This window comes from Phocoena sinus, chromosome 2 (genome assembly GCF_008692025.1).
Source record: "Phocoena sinus isolate mPhoSin1 chromosome 2, mPhoSin1.pri, whole genome shotgun sequence".
In the NCBI taxonomy this organism is placed as follows: Eukaryota; Metazoa; Chordata; class Mammalia; order Artiodactyla; family Phocoenidae; genus Phocoena; species Phocoena sinus.
The window spans coordinates 101,209,671-101,226,657 of record NC_045764.1 but is presented as its reverse complement, the minus strand read 5'-3'; the positions used below and the strand labels follow the sequence as shown (position 1 = coordinate 101,226,657).

At 37.6% G+C, this 16,987-nt stretch overlaps 1 long non-coding RNA gene and 2 other non-coding genes across 4 annotated transcripts; all 3 read left to right on the top strand.

Annotated features, from left to right (window-relative positions):
- The first annotated feature begins 58 nt into the window (after positions 1-58).
- On the top strand, positions 59-16,850 carry LOC116749320. Of its 2 annotated transcripts, XR_004348575.1 has the most exons (8): positions 119-406; positions 491-554; positions 2,760-2,820; positions 6,618-6,793; positions 9,963-10,040; positions 11,365-11,429; positions 12,745-12,828; positions 13,343-13,389. It is a non-coding gene; the product is annotated as an uncharacterized LOC116749320 (long non-coding RNA). The 2 variants fall into 2 exon arrangements; XR_004348574.1 differs by having other exon boundaries at positions 59-554; positions 13,343-16,850.
- Positions 10,510-10,586, top strand: LOC116750274. Its single transcript, XR_004348970.1, has one exon. It is a non-coding gene; the product is annotated as a small nucleolar RNA SNORD126 (small nucleolar RNA).
- On the top strand, positions 12,303-12,450 carry LOC116750261. Its single transcript, XR_004348958.1, has one exon. It is a non-coding gene; the product is annotated as a small nucleolar RNA SNORA79 (small nucleolar RNA).
- Positions 16,851-16,987: the final 137 nt, after the last annotated feature.

The window sequence follows — 16,987 nt, the reverse complement described above, 5'->3', positions numbered from 1 at the left end:
CGTGCGTCCCAGCGAGGAGTTGCCAGGGGAGGAACGCTCCGCAGTATTTGCATGTCGCAATGTGTTGCGGGAAGTCACCATAATCGACAAATGTATTTCGCTTTGGGAGCCTTATAAATGTGGCTTGCGCCTGGTTTTCAGCGTAGGGCGGCGGGAAGCTCATCGATGGGGCCACGAGCTGAGTGCGTTAAGTCACTCCGTCCCATGTCCCTTGGGAAGGTCTGAGACTAGGGCCAAAAGCGGCCCTAACAGGGCTCTCCCTGAGTTTCGGGGAGGTGAGTTCCCAGAGAACGGGGCTCCGCGCGAGGGCAGACTAGGCAGGAGATGCCATCGACCCCGCCCTTGCGGATGGGGCTTGGCGGATGCCTCCTTAGCCGGAGCTTGGAACAGACTCACGGCCAGCGAAGTGAGTTCAATGGCTGAGGTGAGGTACCCTGTGTGGGGGCCTCATAACCCAATTCAGACTACTCTCCCCTCCGTCCTCTTTTAGGCTGTGGAAGCTACAGACAATGCTAATGAACTCGGAAGACCTGGTCAAGTGAATATTGGAAAAGGTGGGTACCACCACCCCGCTGGGAACGTATACCTGAAGCTCTGTCTCAGACCCTCTGAATTAAAAACTGAGAGTCTGCATTTTTAACAAGAACAACCAGTGTATTGGTGATTTTCGTGTAGATTATAGATATTTATTCATTACTTCAGCATATTTATTGGACATTTCGGTGGGTTCTGGGGATATGGCAGTTTAGCCAATATAGACATGGTTCATGTCTTCATGGACCTTAAAGTCTAGTTGGGGACAGACATTAATCAAGTAATTACACAAGCAAAAGTACAGCAGCAACAAGCGCTATAAGAAATACACAGTACTAAGGGAAGTTCTAATGGGAGAACAAACTGGGGGACTCATCACTAAGTAAATGACAGGAGTTGAGCTGTATCAGAAGAATCAGTCAGTAAAGAGGAGAGACACGGAGTGGCTGGAGCAATGAAAGCGGGAAGTGTGGTGTGAGACGAGCTGGAGAGGCAGCCAGGGCCCACAGCAAGCCTTCCAGGTCAAGGCTAGAATTGTGATTTGTTCTAATACGGGTGTGTGTGTGTGTGTGTGTGTGTGTGTGTGTGTGTGTGAACTACAGATGGATTAAGGACTGACATTCAAAAATAAACTTGAAAACTCTTAGGTAGAAAATACACGTAAAAGACATAGAGGACAGACTTGTGGTTGCCAAGGGGAAGAGAGGTGGGGGAGGGAAGGATTGGGAGTTTGCCATTAACAGATGCAAACTAATATATATATAGGATGGATAAACAACAAGGTCCAATGGGAACATTATATTCAATATCCTGTGATAGACCATAATGGTAAAGAACATGAAAAAATATGTATCTATAACTGAGTCACTTTGCTGTACAGCAGAAATTAACACAACGTTGTAAATCAACTATACTTCAGTAAAATTTAAAGAAAATACACATAAATATCTTTTAGACCTTGAGAGAAGGGACGGGTTTCTAAAGACACAAACGTCATTGAGTATGAGAGAAAATATTGATAAATGTAATTATATTAAAATTGAGAAATTTTGTTCACCAAAACATGTAAAGTTTAGAAAGAAGAAAATAAATTTTTCTCATTATTTGCATGTGGTTTGATTATGGATAAAAAATCCAGAAGAAACTGGGGGATAAATTTTTTAACTCAATAAGGAAGCTTAGCAAGGCTGCTAGAAAGTAACATGTAAGAGTAAATTTTATCTTTATAAAAGAGCTTCAAACAAGGAGAAACAGAATTTTTAGGAAAGATACCACTTATAATAACATAAAAGCATATCAAGTACTTAGGAATAAATCTAACAAAATATAAGTGTTCAACAAATATTTGTTGGATTGGATGGGATTGGTTAATCTGTTTCTGAGATATGTCAAAGCCTGTTGCATCTGACTTAATTATGGCACAAACAAGCTAGACTGGTGTAAAAGGCATTAATTTGGAAATAGGAAGACAATAAAAATCAGTTTATTAAAAATAGTTAATGCTGAGTAGAACTTTCTTTGTGGACTAGACATTGAGCTAAGTGCTCTCTACATACATAACCTCATTTAATCTTTATAATGATAATAGCTAGAATTTATTTAGTGCTTACTATGCTATGAGCTTTACATATATTATTTAATTCTCACAACAACCCTACAGGGCAGGTATTATTACTATCTCCATTTTACAGTTGAGGAAATTGAACTTTAGAAAAATGTAAGTAATTTATTCAAGGTCACACAGTGTATTGGTTTGCTAGGGCTGCCATAACTAAGAAGTACAGATTGGGTTGCTCAAGCAGCAAAAATTTATTTTCTCAAAATTCTGAAGGCTGTAAGTCCAAGATAAAGGTGTTGGCAGTGTGGGTTTCTTTCTTTTCTTTAATTAATTAATTAATTAATTATTGGCTGCGTTGGGTCTTCGTTGCTGCGCACGGGCTTTTCTCTAGTTGTGGTGAGCGGGGTCGGGGGGTACTTTCCGTTGCGGTGCGCGGGCGGTGCTTTCTCTTGTTGCAGAGCAGGGGCTCTAGGTGCGTGGGCTTCAGTAGTTGTGGCTCGCGGGCTCTAGAGTGCAGAGCTCAGTAGTGGTGCACCGGCTTTGTTGCTCCACGGCATTTAGGATCTTCACCCGTGTCCTCTGCATTGGCAGGCGGATTCTCAACCACTGCGACAGCAGGGAAGACCCAGTGTGGCTTTCTTATAAATCCTTTCTCCTTGGATTGCAGGTGGATGTCTTCTTCCAGTATCTTTCCTGCTAAGCCTGTTAACTTGAATATTACGCTGATGGTAAGTTCTAACTTGAGTAGATCTAGACTGTTTATAATGAAACCTGTCACCTTGCATAAATTAACCATGTTGAGGTCACAAAGGATAAGAAATTATCCCAAAGGAATGAAAATTGTTTGCAGTAGGTCCAACTGAACAAGAACGTGTGTAAATAGCTCGAATTAGCCCATGTTTGCTTGTGCTAAGTATATTGAAAGAAAACTTGGTTTAAAAAGTTTAATCTAAAAACAGTGCAAGTAGCATCATTGGTCCTTAAACAGACAAGTAGGTGAAGTGTGGGGGGAGGTTTGCATCATTTCAGCACCTTTTAAGGTAAAGGAGGAGGGAATCATCATTAGCCAATCAGGCTCTGAGGCCACTTCTCAAAGCTACTTCCTGTCTCTCCACCTTCTCTCTTTCCTTTTAGTGGTGGGCTGGTGAGTGTGCACTTAATTTTGCTTCCTAATTGTTTTGAATTTCTCTTCAATTTGAGCCATTGTATCCTAGTGGCAGGCCTTTATTTCAAGCCAGCCTTGGAGTGTGGGTGAGCTACAGGCGATTAATTTTGGCTGTGTGGAGATTGGAGGAAGGAAGTGAAATGATCTGCCTGGCTTGTTTCCATGTGGGCCTCTGCTGGACTGGGTCTGCCTTCCTTCTCCGAAACAGGGTGACCTAGCAACAGTAGACTCTGCTTCATGTACATAGTGTTTCTGCAAAATGCCTGGATTCATTTTGCTTGGAGGAAAATGTACTGTTATTATCTCAGTGCCATTTTGACTTCTGTCTCCCTTAGTGAGAGGGTAGATCTTGGGAGGAGGAGTTCAGACTAGTCAGTTTTAATTCTGCTGTATCTTCGGGGCCCAGGTTCTTACTAGGTTTGTGGGAGCTGCAGTGGATGTTGTCTTTGCCCTGGTCTTTGTTCAGAGCAGTTCGGCTTTCTTAGTGGGACTAGGCTGCAAACTCTGAAGTCAGATGATTTTAATGAGCTCTAAAAGGGGCTCCCAATTTTAATGTCGGCACTGTGCCCTAAAAAGCTTAGGATATACTGAAAAAGATGAGGGGCCTTAGTGTAGTGCAAGCCTAAATCAAATTCCAGCACCACAATTTACTCCTCCAGTGATCTTGGGTGAGTCACTGAACTATTCTTAGGCTTAGCTTTTTAAAAATTAATTAATTAATTAATTAATGACTGCGTTGGGTCTTCATTGCTGCGCACGGTCTTTCTCTAGTTGTGGCAAGCGGGGACTACTCTTCGATGTGGTGCACAGGCTTTTCATTGCAGTGGCTTCTCTTGTTGCAGAGCACGGGCTCTAGTCGTGTGGGCTTCAGTAGTTGTAGCACTCAGGCTCAGTAGTTGTGGCTTACAGGCTCTAGAGCACAGGCTCAGTAGTTGTGGCGTGCCGGCTTAGTTGCTCTGCAGCATGTGGGATCTTCCTCCACCAGAGCTCGAACCCATATAACTTGCATTAGCAGGCGGGTTCTTAACCACTGCGCCACCAGGGAAGTCCCAGGTTTAGCTTTTGAAGATCAAAGTATACAAAGTCCAAACACTAGTCCATGTGACATACCTTCTAGAATTAGGCAATAAATTTATTGTGGATATTATTTTTCTCATAAAAAGTTTGCCTAGTGACTTTGAGTGACATACATTAGTCTGAATATAATGTATGTGTTATCCTTACAGGTAGAAGGTATGAGAGAGACATAAACTAGTGCATGGAATATGGTAATAGCCAGGTGTAGATCCCCCGTAATCCTTATAATTCTCAAGCTTTACTGTTAAATTCATGTTATTTGAATAGGTAATACATTCACATTGCTCAAAATTCAAAAGGGATCATGGTGTACATAATGAAGTCTCCTAAGCCTGATTCCCCTCCTCAGTAAGTGTTAATAAGTTCTTGTGTATCTTTCCTGAGATATTTTATGCGTATATAAGCAAATATATGTAGTTACCCCTCTTCTATACATACTCTACCGTGTATCTTACTTTTCCCACTTAGTGTTTCCAAGTGAGAAAATATAGAAGGTCCACATTCTTTAACATGGTTACATAGAAATCTATGTATGTACATACCATAGTTTACTTAACGTTTGTTGGTGTACATTTAGGTGGTTTACAATCTTGTTATTCCTTTCAAAATGAAAAACCTTGTACATAAGTCATTTGTCAACATGTGACATTTCAGTTGGGTTTTGATATATTCTTGTTTATAAGGACTCTAAATATGCAGTACTTCCTGTTATTTTGTGCACATAGTGATGACTAGAAACCAGCACCCTAAATATCTTGATTGAACAATAAAGGATTTTCTATCAAAACCAAAACCATGCTGATGGCCTTTATGTGAATATATCCTTGCCCACTTCAGTTTAAGTAAGGGATGGTTTATTTTGTTGTGAACACATATTTAATGTTGAGAAGGAATGACAGTGTGAATCAGAGAAGCCACATGGTCTTCGTATTCACAAGTGCAGAAGGAGCATGCTTGCCATGTTTACTTGGCAAAGTACGGGCTGGATATCTTTCTGAAATTATGGTGTTGAGTGAGTAAACTCATATTTTAGCATTAAGTTAGGAAAAATGGAAATGTTTTGGGGGCTGTAAACATGCAAAATAAAAGAGGAAGCCTTTGTGAATTCCTCCAAGGCTATTTTAAAAGTCTTAAAAGGCCCAGGTCATGTCTTGTGAAACATCTAGTTTTCCAGTTAGGAGGTTTTGCTGATTGGGAGAAAAATCAGTTTTCAATGGAAGTATGCTTTTGTTGTTATGGAGTAATTTTATTTAGAATACATTGGAATCTTCATTGCTAAGTAAAGAATGAAAGGAAGGGGAAAGCAAACTTTTTTTTTTTTTCTTAAAAGACACAAATCTTGGATTTGGAAGGGCATTTATGAGTATATGAGTGACTTTCCTGGCTTCAAGATTATTGTGAAAGTGTGAAATTTTAGGCAGAATATTTGCATTCTTATTAGCTGGTTGATCTTGGACACTTAATAGAAACAACATACTAAACATTTAACTACATGCCAGCTACTGTGCAAAGTATTTTATATTTATTTTATGTCATTTAATCTTCACAACAGTTCTAAGAGGTAGGTGGTATTTGTCCTTATTTTATGGAAAGGAAATCTGAGACTTAGAGAAGTTGCATAACTTGCCCCAGGTCACAGCAAATATATGGGGGAGCTAGGATTCAAATCCACTTCTGTCCAACTTCAAAATCCATTATCTTAACCACTAAGCTAAGTTGCCTGCCATTTATTTAAACCTTGCTTGTATACCTATAAAATGGAGATGACGTAGTACTTGCAAAATGAGGTACTATGTGGACATATATGGACAGTGCTTTATAAATTCCAAGATAGGCAAAGTATTATGAAACAGATAAAATATGAAGTTAACAGAGTAGGTTTTGTTGCCTTTTCATATTGATTTTAAATCATTCCTTATTGCTGTTTTGACCCAAAGCCCTCAGGTACTATATTTTTATTTCATTCTTATTTTGCTCCACCAGCAGTGGGACTGGGATTGGGTGAAATGGTGGTCTCTTGGGATGAGCTGTATGATCAGTCAGTGTTTCTGATCTCACCACTTTCATTTCATATGTGCTCTGAGTGGATTCCTCCTGCACTAAGAGGTTAAAACAATCGGTATTCTTGGCTAAAATAACTGACAGCGAATTGGAAATAAAATGTGGGTGTCTGTTCTGATAGTACAGCCTTACAGAGCTGTCTCTAGAAGAGGACGGTGCCAAACAACCAATTTAGCTTTTACTTCCTATACAAAGTTTTGTGTTGTTTTCCTTCTGCTTCAGGTTGAAGATGGAATCCACTGAGGAAGGAAGGCCTAGGTCTTCAGCACCGTGTGTGCCAGCCCAGAAGCAGCAGTGTGAAAGCCTCTGTAACATCTGCTGCAGACCCCTAAAAATCAAGGGGGATTGGATCTGGACATCCTCAGTAGGAATGGTTGAACGCTGATGGGATCATAAATGTAAGTACTTGAACTTTGACCAAGATATGATGCCTTAAAGTGTTCTCTGTTTCACATGTATATGTGCCTTTTCTATCTAAAAAAGATAGGTTCGTCGAGTTACAATTGTATCCCATAGTGTGAGATACACAGTAGGCACTGAGTAAGTTGGAATGGAACTGAGTAAAATTGAGTGATAACATAAGCTTAAAATAGAAGCATCAGCTGATTCAGTATTAGCAATTTGTGGTTTGTTATCAGGCCTCATGAAGCATCTGTTCACATGTAAAATGTACCTTTTGCCTCTGAGCACCAGTCCTTTGAAGAACTTATTACCACAGGAAACAAAATGAGCAGGTCATTGATTGTTAATGGGGTATTTACAGAATGTTTACTTTAGCTCCCTAAACAACTCAGTAAATATACAGTGGCCTTCAGGTGGTAGAATAACACTTGCTGAAGCGTGACTAGAATCCTGCAGGGAGCATCACACATTGGGAAAGGCATCATATATCATCAGGATTTATGTGCTAGGCTTTGTGCTACATGCCAAGGACACAAAGACCAGGCCCTTTGCAATCTGGGTTTTGTTTGTGAGATGAGACAAATAGAGAAGTTACACTTTTAAATCTATAATTATTTTTGTGTAAGAAGTACTTGGACACGGACTTTTGAGGTTAGACAATGTTGAAACTCCCACAATAAGAAATGGTGAAATCTCGCAATAAGTCTTGCTTCCTATGTTCCCTTAGTTAATTTCTCATGCTGCTGATCTCCAATACATTTTGAATAATTAAAGCACCATTCAAGTATAGGACAAGAAGGAGTAAAATAACACTTTGATTATATCTCTGAGTTACTTAAAACACCTCATTTTCTTTCTGACCTATTGAGCCAGTATGCCATTCTTAATACGTTCTAAAGCAAACCATCTTTTGTAGCTCTGCTTCTTATTTCATGTAGGAAGTGGCATTGTGAAGTGAAAATATGGAGTTGTGACAGAACTGGGTTTAAATCCTAGCTTTTAATAGCTAGACGGACTTTTGAAATTTATTTAACTTCTCTGAGCCTCAAATTTCCTTGTAAATATGAGAAAAACTTTTGTTGTAAAGTTTGAAATGGTTTCAGTAGTTCTTGACAGATTGTAGGAATATTTAAGAACGATAGCTACTACTTCCTTTCTGTCAGCTTATTTTAGTCTTACCCACCCTTTAAGGCACTGCTGTCCAACACAACTTTCTGTGATGATGGAAATATTCTATATGTGTACTATCCAGTTTGGTAGCGATCAGCCACGTGAGGCTATTGAGCAATCAAAATGGGACTGAAGAATTTAATTTTTAGTTTAATTTAAATTTAGGCTGTACGTGGTGTTAACCTATTGGACAGTGCAATTTTTCTTTTATTGAGATATAATTGATGTATTACATTATATTAGTTTCAGGTGTTCAACATAATAATTCAGTATGTGTATATACTATAAAATGATTACCACAGTAATTCTAGTTAAGATCCATCACCACACCTAGTTACAAATTTTTTCTTCTTGTGTTGAGAACTTTTGAGATTGCTCTCTTAGCAACTCTCATATATATATAATAAATATTATTCTAAGTGCAATTTTGAGGCTCATTCAAGACCTACCTTTTTTTTTCATGAAGGCTTCCTTGACCAATGATTCTTCTTAACATTACTTGGTTCTCTCTCCCACTTATTTTGTACTTACCATACACATTAATTTTCATGAGTGTTGTCTTTCTAGCTAGATTGTATTTGAGATTGTGGAGTTTTAAATTTCCCCATTACTGCATGAAAAGGAACATGATAAAAATATAACTGTGTAACTTGTAGTTAATAATTTTAAATGATCGTTAAATGTAATAAAATTTTCTAGTTAGTAATTAGGTGAAGAGTAGGGAATAGTATGAAGGTTGCTTACGGTGATGAGCTTTGTGTCTAGTCTGTTTCACTCATCATTTTAGGTGATGAGCTTTGTGTCCAGTCTGTTTCACCTAAAAGTTCAGGTTACACTCAAGCTCTGGGAGAACAAATTAAAGCCTCTTTCTTACAGTGCCATCTTGTGGCCGATTTGTGCTCCAAAGAATGCTAATTCAAATTTGCTATGTCAAGGGAAGGTTTTCTTTAGTTTATTCTGATAAAACTTTAACAGAAGTAGAGGTTAAATATAATTGACACTGGCTCAAATGAAATTGAAACATGCTTTGAAAAAAAAGCTGACTATTTTAGGTTGACTTCTCATTTATTTGACTCTTAGGAGTTCTTAGCTCCTTCCTTTTTTTTTGAAAGGATTTTGTGAATTTAGTGACTGTGGTTATCCTGTGGTGGTTACAAGTGTTTGCTGCAATCACATACCCTGTGAACTTGGAGAGATTGGCAGTAACCCATGCCATTTATCCCATGGCTGCCAAGCTGTTTGCAGCCAGCACACGGCTCCTTCTTTTTTGCATACCTATTCTTTTGTTAGACTGTTGACTTTTATAACCTTTCAGAGGTTGGTTAGATTTATCGCACAGTTTTACCCAAACTTTTAAATTTATACAAATAGCGGAGCTTGTACAGAAGTCCTGCCCTAGTCTGATACTGAGTTTGGGCATTTGATGACATCCTCCAAGTAGATGGGTCAATTTATACTGCTGAATGGAGATTCAAGTAAAGAATGAACAGTTTTCTTTGAGGTTAATTTTCCTTGAGGCTATATGGGTGTGACTTGGTGTGGAGTAGGCTGATGTGCATTCAAGTTTTATAGTCAGAACATTTGCATATTTTTTAAAAAGATTTATTTATTTAATTTATTTATTTTTGGCTGCGTTGGGTCTTTGTTGCTGTGCACGGGCTTTCTCTAGTTGCGGCGAGTGGGGGCTACTCTTCGTTGAGGTGCACAGGCTTCTCATTGCAGTGGCTTCTCTTGTTGCGGAGCACAGTCTCTAGGCACGCAGGCTTCAGTAGTTGTGGCACGTGGGCTCAGTAGTTGTGGCTCGCCGGCTCTAGAGGGCAGGCTGAGTAGTTGTGGCGCACAGGCTTAGCTGCTCCGTGGCATGTGGGATCTTCCTGGACCAGGGCTCAAACCTGTGTCCCCTGCATTGGCAGGCAGATTCTTAACCACTGTGCCACTTTCTTAACCAGGGAAGCCCCTGCATATTTTTAAATTTATTAATTTTTTATTTTCCAGAGATGATGCCAGATAGTTGATAAATCCTATAGCTCAACTTGATTCCTAGATACAAGCTGGATTCATTTGATACCACAGGTAAGTATAAAAGAAAACCTTCATTTTTACTTCATTTGAATTTCTAATCACCTAGCAATTTTGGGGGCTCAATTTTCTTTCTTTTTTTTTTTAATATTTATTTATTTTTTGGGCTGCATTGGGTCTTAATTGTGGCACGTAGGATCTTTCACTGTGGTGCGTGACTTATCTCTAGTTGTGGTGCACGGGTTCCAGAGTACGTGGGTTCTGTAGTTGCTGCACACGGGCTTAGTTGCCCTGCGGCATGTGGGATCTTAGTTCCCCCACCCGGGATTGAACCTGCATCCCCTGCATTGGAAGGCAGATTCTTAACCACTGGACCACCAGGGAAGTCCCCAGGGGCTCAGTTTTCTTAGTGGCTGAAACTTAGTGGTAGTCGAAGGGGCCTTAGTTCTAACCTTAACAGAGTTTCCCTGGTTTAGGGATGAGGAGCTGGTGGTGGTTTGTCCTTTACCAGTCAGTCATTTGCAGTTTGCCATGATGAAACGCATGTTAAGTTCATGTTTCAGCTGATCGCCCTGATTAAACACATGCTCTGAGCAGACTAAAGCTAGGGTAAGCACCTGGAATTGAATTCTGTGTCTTGAAATTTTTACTGAAATCTAGCCTGTGATGTTAGGTAATTCTTAAATCTTTGAATTATGAATTTGCTACTACAACATTTTGTTGTGCTTTGATCTTTTGTGATATCTCTTTGAGATAGACAGAACTTGGGTCTAGAATCCTTAATCTAATAATTCAAACAGTACAGAAAAAACACTGATAACTGGTATAATTCTATTAACTACTTAACTTGACAGTATTAAACTAATCACTATTTTGTTGGTCTATATATAAGATTAAGAGAACCCCAGAGTTGGTTAAGTCAATTTTAAAATCAAGGTAATAAAATGCAATACTATATAATCACTAAAAGTTGTGATACTGGTTTTGTCTTTCTTGAAATGGAAGAGTATTCATGATACATTAATTTAAAAACAAGTTACAGAGCAATATGTATAACCCTTTTCCTGCTTAAACATTTTTATATGCTTATGTTTACTTGAGAAGTCATTTGAAAGGATATACTCAAATACTAGGGATTATTGTCTTTAGAATTGGGTTGTATGGGTGACCTTGTTAACCAGTATTTTCTGACTTTATGATATTCATGTGTAATTTAAAGTTATTTAAAGCAACCCAGATGGGACAGGCTCATATTCTTGTACCTGCAAGTTTCAGCACAGAATGGGGTTACATATGAGGGTGAAATATAGGAAATATGAATAATTCCAAGTAACATCACTTGAAATAATTTTTTAGCTTTTGGCTGTGTCTTTTGCAGAAATGAAACTTCAGGAGACTAGGTTGGAGTATCACTTCTTTCCCAGCCTGGAACTCTTGGGAGCTGTAAGTCCTGGATATACAATAGATAATAATAGCATTTTTGTTTTATGGTAAGGCTTATGTTGAAATTGAGAAATTTGACATACATATGAATCTGTGAGAACTCAGCTTAGTGACTTCATGGCTAGCTGCTAAGATGCTACAAATTTCATTTTTTAAAAAGTCAACTAAAGATGTTGAGAGGTAGCTTAGCATAGTAGTTATACATGGCTTCTGGAGTCAGACTGTGTTCAAACCCATTCTGTATCACTTAAGCAGCTATGTAACCTTGGCAAGTTTCTTAACATCTCAGAGTCTTAGGGTCTTTATATCTTAGAAGGTGATAATTATAGTACCTGACTCAAAGGAATAATACTTAACTTGGAAGATTAAATTAGATAATAAATGTGTGGGGCTTAGAACATTGTTAACATGTGGTAAATGCTCAATAGATGTTAGCTATTTTATCATCAGAGTCCACGTTTATATTTTTCTTAGACTGTACTACCTGGCAATTTCTGACATCTGCCTAAGAGGTTATCAGAAATCTTTGTTTTTATTGCTTATGGCATCTTTCTGCCAGTTGGTCTATCCCTCATCATCTTTACCCCTAGCACACAAAGCCTAATTTAGTTCCAGAATTAGGCAAACTATGGTAATAAGGTCTATAGTGTATATCCCTATATAACTGTTCCAATAACATTTTCTTAATTAATCTTGTTTTTGGCACTAATTTATTTATCATCTAATTCCTCTTTTTGTCTATCTAGCTGGTCCAGTTGATACTTAATGGTTCTAGTTCTTGACTGACTTTTTAAAAAGTTAGATGTAGTGATTATAGTGATGTTTCTTAAAACATTTATTAAAATGTTTATTAAAATGATTAGAGATAATATTTGACGGCTGTTCCTCTCACTGCTTGGAGCCTTAAGTAGTGGGATTTTAGTCTGTCATATATCTAAGCTGACTTGTCTTCACTCAGGGCACCATGAGGATGGGTTGGCTGTCCGTTAGTGCCATCTGATTTTTGCGGAGTCAAACAATTGCAAAGCAGGTGGTGATTCTAGGTTAAGAAAATATACCTGTGATTAAAAAAAACCCCACTAATTTTAAAACATGAGGATCTAATGTATAGAGAACGTTTTGATTGCAATTGCTTTTGAATAGCACTGATCTAGGGCTATGAAAGAAAGAGGTCTAGTCAGTTGATTCTGGGACTTATTGTAACATTATACTCTGAAGTCATTCATGTATAAATTTTAAATGGTTTACTCAGTTTTCTATTGAGTAGTTATTCACACATTTCAGGGAAGTATTAAAAATATCTTCTTCTTTGCAGCATGAAGGTAGATGATTCTTCAAATTAAAGACGGACACTGACTTTTCTCACCAGAAATGGTTTATAGAATCAACTTTCAAAAATGTAAGAGGCAGCAAAAAAACAGAGTAAAATATTTTCTTCTATTACTCTTTGATTGTTTGCTAGATTGTAAACTCCATGAAAGTAGGATAACTTGCTTATCTGTAATGCCTGGCCCAGAATAGATACTCAAAAAATATTTGAAGTTAATTAAAATCTCCATAGAATTTTGTTTTTTTTAATCCCTGGAGAATAACAACCATTTTAATGGCATTTCAGCAAGACATTTACATGGAATAACTGGGACTTAAATTTTGACTCTGCTGTATAAACTATCTGGATACCAATGAGTCTACTTAATATCTGATTATGATGCTTGATCCTTTAAGAGGCAATGAAGAATGGCTGCCAAAACAAACTGTGTATGTGAGGAATAGATATATAAAAGCTTACTAATATTTAGCAGGAAATCTTTTATTATGTACATTTCATTGGAAATTTTCATTGATTTAAATTGCATATACCACTCAAGTATGATTAAAAAGTCTTTGTTTGTTTGTTTGTTTGTTTTTGGCAGTACCGGGGCTCTTACTGTTGTGGCCTCTCCCGTTGTGGAGCACAGGCACCGGACGCACCGGCTCAGCGGCCATGGCCCACGGGCCCAGCCGCTCTGCGGCATGTGGGATCCTCCTGGACCAGGGCACGAGCCCGTGTCCCCCGCATCGGCAGGCGGACTCCCAACCACTGTGCCACCAGGGAAGCCCTGTTTGGTTTTTTTTTGCTTTATATTTAATGTTGAAATATTCTCAATTGTTTTGGCTAAATTATACTTTACAGATTTTTTTGCTCTATATTCCTTATTTACATCCATGAGGGTATATTTAACATGCAAGGGATACAAAATATACATCCAAATATTGGAAGTTTGGTATACTTCACTGTGTTTTGGAATGAAATTTAATACTTGTGCTTATGCCAGAATCACACAAATGGTATGCAACTATAATAACTTCCGTTAGAATATGAAACCTATTCTTTAGATTCTTCTATTAAAACAAATATAAGTATCAAATTAGTTTTAGAGTAGATGATGCTGACAGATTCAAAGATAATAAGGGGGGAAGAATATTATCTCTGAAGCTCTTAGAGAAACATGGTGCATAAATAATATAGCCAATATGTACTTAAAATATTTGAATTAGATCAAAATCAAACTTCATGGTAAAAATACCATTTTGAAAGGTAAAGTAACCTGCAGTTAAATGGTATAAGTGATATGTAAGCACAAATTGTACTTTCAGAGTTTATCCAGGCTTCTTAGGAAGAATGGATTAAAGATCTATAAATGGAAAGCAAAACTTTAAACCTGTAGAAAAGCAAAGACTATGACACTAGAGTACACATAAAGCACAAAAAGGAAAGATCGATAAATTTGTATACACTAAAATTCAAACTTATATTTGCACATCATGTAACTGATGAAGTCTCCATTTAAATCAAGAAAATGATCAAAGGATATGAATGGACAATTCATAGATGAGGATGCTGAGTAGTAATGCACATGAAAAGATGCTTTACCTAACTAGTAATAAAAGATTTCCACATTAAAACAACACTGAGATACCATTTCACTGCCATCAGATGGGCAAAAATGAAAACAAAACAACCTTGACACTTAAAATGTTGCCGAGGCTGGAGTAGTGGGCTCTCATCTTTGCTGGTGGCAGTGAAATTTATGTTATTACTTTAGAGAATGGTTTGGCAACATCTAGTTTATTGGAAGATGCTTATACCTGCTCTTTGAGTATTATATTCTATAAGAATTCTTGACATGTGTATTCAAGGAGGCATGTACAGAAAGTTCATTGCAGTCGTATTTTTAATTGTAAAAGCCTGGAACTAATATCCATTAGAAGAATGAATGAATAAATTGTGGTTTGTAGCATTTGGCTGTTAAAATGAATTAATACAAGGTATGTGTATTACCTTTACATCTCAAAAACAATGAATTAAAATTATGGCCAACTGATATTTGTTGTGTGAGAAGATTTAGTAGTTTTAGAACATGCAAGACATTCACAGAAAGATAGACAAGATGAAAAGGCACAGAGCTATGTACCAGATGAAGGAACAAGATAAAACCCCAGGAAAACAACTAAATGAAGTGGAGATAGGCAACCTTCCAGAAAAAGAATTCAGAATAATGATAGTGAAGATGATCCAGGACCTCGGAAACAGAATGGAGGCAAAGATCGAGAAGATGCAAGAAATGTGTAACAAAGATCTAGAAGAATTAAAGAACAAACAAACAGAGATGAACAACACAATGACTGAAATGAAAAATACACTAGAAGGAATCAATAGCAGAATAACTGAGGCAGAAGAACAGATAAGTGACTTGGAAGACAGAATGGTGGAATTCACTGCTGCAGAACAGAATAAAGAAAAAAGCATGAAAAGAAATGAAGACAGCCTAAGAGACCTCTGGGACAACATTAAATGCAAAAACATTTGCATTATAGGGGTCCCAGAAGGAGAAGAGAGAGAGAAAAGACCCGAGAAAATATTTGAAGAGATTATAGTCAAAAATTTCCCTAACATGGGAAAGGAAATAGCCACCCAAGTCCAGGAAGCACAGAGAGTCCCATACAGGATAAACCCAAGGAGACACACACCGAGACACATAGTAATCAAATTGGCAAAAATTAAAGACAAAGAAAAATTATTGAAAGCAGCAAGGGAAAAATGACAAGTAACATACAAGAGAACTCCCATAAAGTTAACAGCTGATTTCTCAGCAGAAACTCTACAAGCCAGAAGGGAGTGGCATGATATACTTAAAGTGATGAAAGGGAAGAACCTACAACCAAGCTTACTCTACCCAGCAGGGATCTCATTCAGATTTGATGGAGAAATCAAAAGCTTTACAGACAAGCAAAAGCTAAGAGAATTCAGCACCACCAAACCAGCTCTTCAACAAATGCTAAAGGAATTTCTCTAAGTGGGAAACACAAGAGAAGAAAAGGACCTACAAAAACAAACCCAAAACAATTAAGAAAATGGTCATAGGAACACACATATCAATAATTACCTTAAAAAGGAATGGATTAAATGCTCCAACCAAAAGACACAAGCTTGCTGAATGGATACAAAAACAAGACCCATATATATGCTGTCTACAAGAGACCCACATCAGACCTAGGGACACATAAAGACTGAAACTGAGGGGATGGAAAAAGATATTCCATGCAAATGGAAATCAAAAGAAAGCAGGAGTAGCAATACTCATATCAGATAAAATAGACTTTAAAATAAAGAATGTTACAAGAGACAAGGAAGAACATTACATAATGATCAAGGGATCAATCCAAGAAGAAGATATAACAATTATAAATATATATGCACCCAACATAGGAGCACCTCGATACATAAGGCAACTGCTAACAGCTATAAAAGAGGAAATTGACAGTAACACAATAATAGTGGGGGACTTTAACACCTCACTTACACCAATGGACAGATCATCCAGACAAAATTAATAAGGAAACACAAACTTTAAATGACACAATAGACAAGATAGATTTAATAGAAATTTATAGGACATTCCATCCAAAAACAGCAGATTACACTTTCTTCTCAAGTGCGCATGGAACATTCTCCATGATAGATCACATCTTGGGTCACAAATCAAGCCTTAGTGAATTTAAGAAAATTGAAAGCATATCACGCATCATTTCTGGCCACAATGCTGTGAGATTAGAAATCAATTACAAAGAAAAAAACGTTAAAAAACACGAACACATGGAGACTAAGCAATACGTTACTAAATAACCAAGAGATCACTGAAGAAATCAAAGAGGAAATCAAAATATACCTAGAGACAAATGACAACAAAAACATGACAATCCAAAACCTATGGGATGCGGCAAAAGCAGTTCTAAGAGGGAAGTTTATAGCTATACAAGCCTACCTCAAGGAACAAGAAAAATCTCAAACAAACAATCTAACCTTACACCTAAAGGAACTAGAGAAAGAAGAACAAACAAAACCCAAAGTTAGCAGAAGGAAAGAAATCATAAAGATCAGAGCAGAAATAAATGAAATAGAAACAAAGAAAACAATAGCAAGGATCAATAAAACTAAAAGCTTGTTCTTTGAGAAGGTAAACAAAATTGATAAACCATTAGCTAGATTCATCAAGAGAAAGAGGGAGAGGACTCAA